The following is an 11,788-nucleotide window of genomic DNA, read 5'->3' on the forward strand; positions in this document are numbered from 1 at the left end:
AAGGCTCACACAACATTATCCAGGCAGGAAGCAGATGATGCTGCGGGGTTCCTCTCTGTGGTGTGATGAGCTTTCCTGGTACCGAGGTCTCAGGGTTATGTCTGATGGGAACCATTTTCAAGAATAAACACAAAAGTAACACTAGACTGGTTGTGAAAAACACAGCACTGAAATGTCACAGATGCAGACGAGAGTTCTCACCTCACCACCAGTAACTGCTGCTCTGAAATACATAAACCGCCCAACCACGCATACTAGCTCTGCAGTTGGGCCTCATGTTTGGAAACCACATTCTCTAGACACCACATTCTGCCTGCAAGCAAGTTTGCTCCTGGTACAGCTCTGCCTAACATCTCACTGCACAGCCCTGCTTCTCCTGCAGTGAGTCCAGGGTCTGCAACACACCCACCTCGTCTCCCCTTCAGACTCCCTCCTCCGGCCCTCACCCTCCTCTCTGCCCAGGGTCTAGCCACCTTTTTGAAGCAGAAGATGGCAAAATCCTACAACACTCAGTGAGTGTCCGTCTTCTTTCCATCCCTCCTGTTATAACCATCGCTGGTCAGGGCCTGCTTATATTTAGATTTCATGCCACTCAGGGCCAGAACCACACGTCCCTGTGGCTAGCAGAGGGGCCGGTCGCATTGCTACAAATTGCAAAAATAAATATAATAAATATCGTATTTTTGCTGTGCACACGCCACCACACGACTCCATAGCATGTATATTTGAAATTTCTTCTTAAAAATAAACCCCATGTTTTATTCCCCTCGCTCCCAGCCCCACTGCTGTGAAACTGGACAGTGGAGTTTGACTCTGAGGCCCCGATCCTGCCAGGCCGGGCGCCAGTGCTGAGCTTTGAGCCCTGTGATGGGACGACAGACAACGCACAAAGTGAAGCATACGGGGAAGCCTTTGCAGGATCAGGGCCGTACGTGCGAGGAGACTGAGGCCCAGAGTGAGGTAGGGATCCCCAGGGCCCATTCGCGGGGCACTCACCAGCCTGCACCGTCAGGGCCGGATTGAGGCACCAGTCCCAGCGCTGAGTCAGGAGCGGCACACAGAGCGCAGCTCCAGCAAGGAGCCTACAGGCACCGCCGTGCCTCAGAGATCCCCCCAGAGCCCCCCACTGCCTCGGGGGAGGACGGCTAATCACTCACTGCACCCCTAGGTGTAGCCAACCGCCCCTCCACGCACCCAGCCAGCGCTGCTGCACGGTGCACTGGGGGGCTGATTCAAAGCCCCCTGAAGCCAGTGGTCAGTGGGTGCGGATTAGGCCCTGGGGGAGTTGAGTCTCCACCCACTTCTTGCCCCTCCATGCCCACTAATACAGATTGAGGGGGAAGAAATGTGAAGCATGAAACCCCTGCTCCCCCCATGCCTGGAGCCACAGTCTGTGCACCCCTAACCTAGTGCAGGACTCCTCACCCACGATTCCCTTGTATGTGTATTAGGGCTAGTGACTCCCTCGCCCTGAACGAGCCCGGCAGAAAGACCAGCATGTGCTCATGGAGCTAAAGTCTGCATTGTAACACCGGTGCCCAAAGGGGCAGAGTTAAGGTTGCCTGGGTGAGCTTAACGTTAGCATTTCCTGACTTCTAGGGCCTCACGCTGCCATCTTAATGTTCGCTCAACAGCAGTTTTTGTATGGACTTGGCTTGTTTTTTAAAAGACAGACCCCATCTCCCAAAAGGTCTTGAGCTCTTTGTCCAGACAATTTGGCTAGACACCACCACAAGGGCAAATATAGAAAAAAGTTTGCGTGTCCCTGCTCTGAAAGAATTATGGGCTGAATCCGATCGGGTGTAAATTGGCCATGACTCCATTGGAATCATTGGAGACAGATGGCCAGCTGGTGTGAATCAGGCATAGATCTGTTAATCAACGGGACCAGATCCTGGCTGGTGTGAATTCGCTGTAGTTTCCTTGAAGCTGAAACGTCCTGATGTTTCATGTCATCCTTCTAAGCCAGGGGTCGGCAACCTTTCAGAAGTGCTGTGCCGAGTCTTCATTTATTCAATCTAATTTAAGGTTTTGCGTGCCAATAATATATTTTAACATTTTTAGAAGGTCTTTTTCTATAAGTCTATAATATAGAACTAAGCTATTGTTGTATGTAAAGTACATAAGGGTTTTAAAATGTTTAAGTGGCCAGGACCCGGGCAGTGTGAGCGCCACTGAAAATCAGCTCGCGTGCCACCTTTGGCATATGTGCCATAGGTTGCCTACCCCTGTTCTAAGGGTTCAGATGTTGAATAACTAGAGCTGGGCTCTCAGGTGTGTTCAGAGCACAACCCCGACTGGCTTTCAGTGGGAATTGGGCATTTTACTCCCACTGGCACCTTTGACAAACCCAGGCTACAAAACGCGAATGTGGGACATTATCGCAGCCGAGTGTCGAATGTGCTCTGTACCCAGCAGGAGCCGACAGCCCAATGGAAGGAGGGTTCAGTGCAATAAGCAATGTCTGGAGTGAAGGGGTGGGTGGAATGAACACAGACATGATCCAAGCTGCTGTCTTCCTCAGATGGAAACTGAATGATACATTTGCCGTGTCTCTGCTCAATTCATTCGGACACTGAATCAATAGAACACAATCCTCCCTTCTAAGAAACATGCCCACGTGGCGCTGCTGGGTCAGACGTTGGCTGAAACAACGTGTTTTTGTTTGTTTGTTTATCTTTGTAGGGGTATTTCAGTACCCTAAAAATGTCACCACAAAAGTATCCTGGTTTTTAATATTCAAAACACAGTCTCCATGCTGGGCTCTGGCAGAAGCTTTAGCAACAGCGATAATTAAGGCCGCCTAGATGTCTCCAGTCTAAAGCCACTTAATTCTAACTTTGAATCTTTCTTCACTGAGCTAAAATCTCCTGACACTGCTCTCTGCTAGTCACGCCTGAGCTAAAAGCTGTTCTGTCCTTTTTAGACAAAGGATAGGGGGAAGGAGGCAGAGATGTGGTTAAAGAACAAATTTGCAGTTAAGAGCTGACTAGAGGTAGGAAGAGCTACACCGGAAAAACACTGAAGCGGTGCAGAGATGTGGTTAAGTGACACATTCTAATCTCAAGAAATGGTACAGAGAAACCACAATCCCTTATTTATAGTGAGACACAGGCCTGGTCTACACTACGAGTTTATACCGAATTTAGCAGGTATAAACGGGGAAGACAATGAGGAGGAAGAGCTTGCAGAATTCCAGTGGGTGGGGGAGACTGCGAGAACTATGGGATAGCTATGGGATAGCTACCCACAGTGCAACGCTCCGGAAATCGACGCTAGCCTCGGTACATGGACGCACATCACCGAATTAATGTGCTTAGTATGGCCGCGTGCACTTGACTTTATACAATCTGTTTTAAAAAAATGGTTTCTGTAAAATCGGAATAATCCCGTAGTGTAGACATACCCACATTCAGGGTCTCCCTATTTTCATGGTTCAGTAATGGACGCGACAGAAACACATAAACATGCTCAGTGTCTCGAGATGCAGCCAGGCTAGAACAGACGAAGGGGAGGGGGAGGGGGCCCAGATATGGTTAAAATGACAAGTTACTATGAAAATAAATGAGTTTATGGACTGATTTAGTCACGCAGCTCGTAACGAATGGAACATCATAAAGAGGAGAGAAGACAGGAAACGTGTTTAGGCGTTCAGAAGAGATAAAAAGAGTAACAGGAAAAAAAACTGATGTGGGGCAGAGACTCTAATCTCAAGTGACTGGTTGCTGTAAGAGAAACCAACACCCCATGTCTATAATAAGACACATTTGCACTCCTACAATTTTCATGCACAAATGTCAGATGCAACAGAACCGCTTAAACCACCTCGGTGCATCGAGGTGCAGCCAGGCTAGAACAGAGCTGTGCAAACGCCCACCCCCAGCTACCAGCTGCCCTGGGCCCCGTGCAGCCATGGGGCTGAGCTAGCGCCGGCTGTAGGGGGACAGGCAGAGCTCCTGCTACCCCATCCCCCAGCCTCTGGGGCTGGCAGTGACCTGCAGGCCGGCCAGCGCTGCTCTCCCTGCAGCAGGAGCAGAGTTAGCAGAGGCCAAGCCCGGCTTTACCAAAGACCAAGGGTTAGGAGCTGCTCTGTGTCTGAAGCATCTGTCCAGGTGGAGACAAGTACCTGGCTTCACTAACTTGCTGTTGACAGGAAATCCCGCCTTGTGACACGTGGAAACCTGCCCTCTAACAGGAAAGGCCAATTTCTTTGCATTTTCAATCCCTCTGGCCCTGCCATGGGCTGGGCCTGCAGCTTGGTGCCCAGCCGGAGCCGGGGGTGGTCCCAGCAGTGACAAGGGCAGAAGGCGAGTGATTATATAAGATCTGGAATCACTCTGCTCTCGCAGGGAGATGGGACGTGCTCCTTGGCACTGCTGGCAATGCGGCCTGTTCTCCGTACACGTCCCTTTGTTTGTGAGGCTCTGACTTAGGATACGTCCACACAGCAACATCCCCGTCCCCTCCGGGGTCAAGAGACTCAGGCTCACTCTGCAGGGCTAATAATAACAATGGAGCCATGTGGGTTCTGGCTCATGTCTGGGCTCTGAAACCCAGTGATGGGGGTGGGTCTTGGACCCTGGGTTCCAGCCCTGGCCCAGACATCTACACTGCTATTTGTACCCCGCAGCAGCTTGATCCTGGTGAGCTACTGAGGGTTTTTTTTGCTGTGTAGATGATCTCATAGTGTCTCAAAAGCTTTTCCTGCTCTGGGAAATGTAGACTTTCTGGATGACAGGTGTGAGCAATGGACGCATGATCAGGTGCATCCATTAGCAGCAGCGGATACATTTCCCGGAACAAACATGGTCTCTGCTGAGAGGCTTTTAATTGCATAGACAGGGAACAGCTGCAGCTGTTTTGCAGGGATAATGTGTAACCAAATCCCCAACCTAAACATTCTCTTCCCTTCCCCCAGCAACACAAATAACTGCCAAATAGCTCCTGCCCTGCTTGTGATTGTACCGGAAACACCTGCGGCCTGGTTCTCACGCACACTCGCCCTGCTCTTGAAGCGGGAACGGGTGGGCTTTGTGCACTCTGTGTATGCTTTGGCTCTGCCCCTAAACCCCCTACGCTGGGTGCTGGGAGCAGGGCTGGTTGGGAACCAAGAGACTTCGGCGCTGCAGACATGGCACAAGCTGGGGCTAGTTGCCGGGGGGCAGGCAGAGATCCTGCTACGTTTTCACCCCGCCTGTGCCGCCAGTGGTGCCAGTGCCGCTCTCCCTCCAATGGGAGCCGAGTCACCCGAGGCCAAGCTGCCAAAGGCCTCGTCCCTCAGCTGCTGTTTGTCCGTCTGCAGGAGCTGGGCAGGGGCCGGAATTTCTGTTCACAGGAAGTGTCGGGTTTTGAAGTTGACATTCCTTCCTAATGGGAACAAAACGGACGAATTCAAACTCTCCCGCCAAAGGAGTGTCTAAAATTTGGCTTTCAGTTGATCATTTTGATTTCAACTTTTAAATTTTCTATTTACGATGCATAATGTAACATGAAGAGTTTCACCCTTCTCAAAGCCAATCATTTTGATTTTTTCTAAATGAAATTGCATCGGAACATTTTGATTTTGTCCCAGGCAGGCCCCCTGAATCCTCTGGGTGGCCCTGTTTTGTCCAACCAGCATTTTCCCATAAAAACCGCTCCATGGGGAAATTTTCAACCAGCTCTACTTAATAGCTCTTGTGCATGTGCAAACTGCGTTGTGCTGCGAATGGGAACAGACTCCCATGGGCACAAAACAGCATCTCCCTTGTTGTGTTTTAGTTTTGCAATTGTTCACTGTTTCTTGTAGATCCTGTTCCCAGAACTCACAATCCATTCACTTATATGTAGAAATAATCTTCAGCCACCCACACTTTGTGCAAGGCCATGCCGGTTAGCAAACATCTGAAACCACCAGTTCTGCATCTAAGATGACCAGGGTTCTTTTTTTGAGACACCTTCAGCTCAGTCTCCAGATAACAACCTACTTCTGCAACTGCTTTCCATGACCACGCTAGGGGGTCACTTCATGGTTTTCAAGCACCAGGCCAGTGTCTTAACTCCAAATCCTGCTCTCCTGAGCGCAGGGCAATGGGTGTATTTCAGCTCAGCACTATAATGGGACTGTCTGGCCTTGGTTCTCTTCTGTGTCATTGGCCGGGGCTGCTGCTTCACACACACTCAGAGCAGGGGGGGTGTCACTGCAGTGATGACGTCAGACTGTGACTGGGAGATGTAAGATCCAGCCTTGGCCACAGTTACTCTGCTGCTGGCTGGGAGACAGAACCGGCTCTTCTTCGGTGCTCCTGAGGAATCAGCCTTTGCTCCAGAGACAGCCCTGCCCAGGTGACGCTGGGGGATGTGATCAGCTCCTCAAAGCTTGTTTTGCTGCTGTGTTTACATATGAACAGGACCAGGGATTTTGCACACAGGGGAGGTCTGACACCATAGGGCAGGGTAATGTTGCAATAACCGTGCAGACGTTTCTCCATTGTGAAGCTGGACTCTCCAGCCCAGTTGCGGGGTTTGTTCTTGGTCTCAGCCATTTGAAAATTTTTATTAATTAAGTTTGCAACGTCCCATTGACAAACTAGCAAACAACGGGGCCAGGCCATCAGCAGGTGTAAATTGGACCTATTGTCCATTGACGCCAATGGAGCTACGGCCGATTGACACAAAGGGGGCATCTGGTCTGGGGCTGGTTTGAGATCAGGACCAAGGGAGTGTAGAAAAGATCATTCGCTGTCCCTGCGGCTTTGCCCACACTAGGAAATGTGCACATGCCGGATAACGAGTCTGAGCAACACAGGCAGTTGCATCTGTCACCATCAACGGGTGAATTTCCCAAAACAAGCAAAGCACCTAGTGAGAGGGTCTTATCTGAACAGATGGAAAACAAGAGCAGCTGGTTGCAGAGATACAGTGTGGCCAACTCCCCACAAATAACACCGCTTGTCACAGTCTCCCCTCATCAAAGGAAGCACATGGGCCCTTTGGTTGGGAATCAGCATGGTGCATTCAATCAATAAGGCAGGTTCAACAAATGAAGAGGCTGCCTCTGTGCTCCCCTTGTTCTGGGGCTCTGCAGGGCCCTGAGCAGAATTTAGAGCAGCCTCAGGGCTGCTCTAATTTACATTCTGCTCCACTAATTTACAGTGTGCTCTGGCCGCTCCCCCATCCACCCCCTATGCGGGGGGCCTAGGAACAGGGTGTTTGCAAGGTTTTACAACAGCTCCACACCAGCCATGGAGATCCCTTGCATAGGGAGCTTCCAGGGGGCTGTTTGCATCCATTTTAAGGTGTGTTTACACTTCCAGAGCACCACAAAGTGACCTGATTGTGATGGCCTGAGTGACACCTGTGCACAGAGAGTGAGGGGAGTTTTGGCTTTGGGAACATCTGAGTCTCACTTTGCACAAGTGTAAGTTACTTTGACAAGGCAGAGGGCAGGGCAGACAGACCCCATGTGTCAGCACGAATGATCCAGCTACCCTGGCAGGGGCTGGTGGGCTGAGAAAGACTAGAGAAAATTCTCATTGATCTAACATGAAGGGGCAGGAGGTTCTGTACAGATCCAGGGAGAAGGACACACGGGGGAAGGTTGCTCTTGTGATTGAGCCAACAGGCTGAGAACCAGGAGATCGCATTTCAATTCACAGCTCTGCCACTGAGGCTTTGGGTGACTTGGGGCAAGACTCTGTGCCTCTTTTTCCCTCATCTGTAAAATGGGAACAAGGCTCCTTCCTTTGTCTGTCTTCTCTGTATCAGCTCTTGGGGCAACAGCTGTGCCTATCTCAGCAGAGGCCTCTAGGCACTATTGTAATACACATAACAATACTCTAGCTTATGCCAGGAGATCCAGCGAATGGCGGAAGGGCCAATGGAGTGGTGATCCACTCCCCGACATTCCCCCTGCATCAGCGGCGGAAGGAGCAGGCTGTTGGCATAGTAACCCAGCGCCTCCAGCATTACACCACCAGGGCAATTCTCCACAGACCATTTCTGGCCAGAATCTGGATCCTTGTGCCACCTGAGTGGAGCGACGGGGACGGACGGACCCTAACCAAGAATCCAGCGCAGCATCTCCATGCCCATGGACGTCCCACATGATCTGAGAGAGCTCAGCTGGGGAGGGAACAGCCCTCAGGTTCCAGATGGTAGTTCACCACCCACAGTAAATGGTCACTCAGTTTCTGTCCTGAGCAATGAGAGAGCTGGGGGGGGCCAGCGTCCCCAAACAGGGACACCCGAATTGTTACATGTAGCTGAGATCAGGGATAGCTGCTCTACAAGCTTCTAGACCTGCTCTCTAGAGGTTCCCACAATCACACGTGTGCCAGTGAGCAGTAGCGGCCATCTGGCATAGGGGTGGCTGGTCGCCCAGCACAGGAGGTGCCAGCAGACTAGACTCTGGTGCTAAGACTGGAGTGGGTAGAAAGGTTTTGAAATTTGAAATGTTGATGAACATTTTTTAATGAAACTTCGATGGATTAAAAGGGACGCATTTTGGGGCACATTTTTCAACCTGCTCCGATGTAAACGTTACAAAGGAATGTAGATTTCTAACATAAACCTTATAATGCACAGGAGGCAGAACAAGGTTCAGGACATTGACACTGAGGTATTGTAAAACATTCAGGGGCTTTCACTCCTCCCTTGCTAATAATGGACGTCTGTTTTGTATCACGTTGAGCTCACTGAGAACGGAAAGCACCTGAAATCCTTGCTCCCAGTAGCGCTCTGACATAAGCCAGAAACGACAACAGCGCAGATACAGTCAGTTTCACACTGTGAATATCGGGCAAGGTGACAGATCTGAAGCCACTCAGGAGGAATGGCCTTCGGTACCACGGGACATTCTCTGACTCATTTAGGAGTCTAAGGGCTGGTCTGCACCAGAAGGTCTCCCACCGACATAGCGCTGTCCACACCAGTGGTGTAACATGTCATTCACAGGGAGGCAGTTGGTCCCACCCCGGAGCAATGTACCTTATACCGAAGGAAGTGGTAGTTAGACAAGGTCTGAGTCTCTGTGACAGAGACGATGGGACAGTTCTAAAAAATCTTCACTGAGTTATTTTACCTACATGGGGACATTTCACACCTGGGTCTTTAATACGTGCCACTAACGTACTCCCATGCTCGGAGCTTTTCCAGGTTTGAAGAGATGGGATACCACAGCAATAGTATATCTACTTCTATTGTTGCCCCTTTGTCCTGAGCGCTTTGCCCATATTCAGGGCCTTGCAGGGTTGTTTCCATTAGAATGAGAAATTGGTGATGTGAGTCAGGTCTATCCTCGGTGTAATCTCGTGTATTTCAGAAGAATGTCCACAGAGGCCTTGTTTCCATGAACACAACAGAAACAAACAACCGCAGGCCTTGTGCTTGCTCAGAAATCCCTAAGTCTGCCCCTCCATTGAGCTCTGTGCCCAAAAAGCTCAGTCTCTCTGCTCCCTCTCAGGGCCCTGCTCACAATTCTTTCCCCTGGTTTCCTGCCTCTAACGCAGACCAATTGCAAACCAGCCTCCTAGCCCCTGCATTTGCAATCAGGGAAACCCCTCAGCCCACGTGGCTTAGCTCTGCCCTGCCATGCACCTTGGATGGTCCCTCCATTGTCTCCAGCTGCCTTTACTACAGAGCAGGGGTTTAATGGCTCCTTCTATTGAGTCGGACAGCAGGTGCTTAGCCACCCATGGACCCTGATGAGGTCTGCGACTGTCTTAGGAGCAAAGACTCTCTTGATGGCATCCAACAGCATTTTAAACAGCGTTTAAAAGAGAACTGGATAAATTCATGGAGATTAAGTCCATTAATGGCTATTAGCCAGGATGGGTAAGGAATGGTGTCCCTAGCCTCTGTTTGTCAGAGGGTGGAGTTGGATGGCAGGAGAGAGATCATTTGATCATTGCCTGTTAGGTTCACTCCCTTTGGGGCACCTGGCATTGGCCACTGTCGGTAGACAGATACTGGGCTAGATGGACCTTTGGTCTGACCCGATACGGCCGTTCTTATGTTCTTATGAGCATCTCCCATTCAGCATAATGGTATATTTGTGCAGCATCTAGCACAATGGGGCCCAACCTTGAGGCTTTTAGATGCTTTCTTTAGTATCAATAATAATTTCCCTGTGGAAGGCTTTAAAGAAGAGTTGGGAATGATTTAGGCAGCAGCATATTCAAACTGAAAGAAGAGAAATGTCCCATCTGGCTGACCGATGGTCTTTTCATTCATTAGGGTCATGGGGTAGTCAAATGCAATTTTTTCTGTGTAATCGGAGACAGGGCAGGGTTGAACTGAAGCCCCAGGGATCTGGAGGCCTCAGCAGTTGCCACAGAGAGGAATTGCTTCATGATTTGTTGCCCATTCACGTTGCCAGGGGAAGTTCCTCAACCGAAGAGGTGGTTGCTTTAGCTCGACATCCAGATATTTCATAACTCAGGAGTCACTGCAGAGCAGAGCTGGGCAACATTCTTCATTTCAAGACAGATGTTTCTGTGAGAAAATTTCACCTTTGACAAGATTTTGGGGAAGTTTCATCAGAAACCAAAATTGTTTCCATTTTCAGCAACCAAACTCCTTTTTTCTTTCTTTTTTAAAGTTATAAAGCAACTGAAAAATTTCAACCAATCTGGTGAAAATTCTCAATAACACCAAAAACTTTTGGCCAAAAATTTCATCTGGGTGTACCAGCCAATCCTCACAGGGGTGTTTATGAGTATAAATAGATTCATGATCGTGAGGTGCTCAGATACTATGGTGATGAGGCCATATAATGAAACTGGGGACATCTTTGTTAATGTGGATCAGGAGGGATTCATTTATTAACAAGCTGCATAAACAACAGAGGCTCTACTCCAGGAAATGAACTCACAGAGTTCTTAGTCCTTCCATTGCAAGAAATGACCAGAATGTCTTGTCACAGAAATGTGTCCTCTCCACCCAGTCGAAGGCTATCAGCCTGTTTCCCCAGGGTCCTGCCCCTTGTGCAGTCATTGACACTAGTGCAAACCAAGTATCCATTGTTGGGATTTGGAAGCATTTTGCACTGGTGTAAATGACCACACACTGGTATAAATCAGGCCCTGCACGCTCATGCAGGGATAAGACTGCAGCCCGGCTGGCTCTGGCTTTCTCACCACTGAATGGGGAGCATTGTTAATTTCTGGCAACTCTTAATCAGTACCACCAGATATGGTTCATTCCTGGGTAGGATGCTGATGACAATCAGTGCATTAATGGGCAACTTTGGCATTTATTTTCCATGCATCACTACTGTGACAGCATGCTATTATTACATTGCCAATAACTAGCTATTACATAAAGGGGTGTAAACACAGATTACAATGAAATGCATTCATGGAGAAGAACAACAAGGAAAACCTGCCTTACAGTGACAGACTAAATAACAGACCTGGGGGCAATTATCTGACTGTATTGTGTGTCCACGCAAACCACAGTTTTGGGTCAGCAAAAATTCTTTGTGAATTCATCTAATCGTTTAGGCCAAACAATAAAATTGGGGGCTAGATTCTCCACAGGACTTAGGTGTCAGTTACTAAGTCACTAGACGAGGCGGGGGTGCCAGGGCCCCCACTTATACCCAGTGGTTTGGGCACTCACCCGGCACATGGGAGGTGTGGGTCTATAAGTCTCTACATGAGGAGAAGGTTCTGAGACCAGACGGTTCTTTACTCTCACAAACAAAGGCTGAATGAGATTCAGGGCTGGACATAGCAGCGGGACAAATTCCAACAGGAAATAAGGCTCAGTGTTTTCACAGGGCGGGTGATTAACCATTGGTGCAGCT

Source organism: Mauremys mutica, chromosome 12 (assembly GCF_020497125.1).
Source record: "Mauremys mutica isolate MM-2020 ecotype Southern chromosome 12, ASM2049712v1, whole genome shotgun sequence".
In the NCBI taxonomy this organism is placed as follows: domain Eukaryota; kingdom Metazoa; phylum Chordata; order Testudines; family Geoemydidae; genus Mauremys; species Mauremys mutica.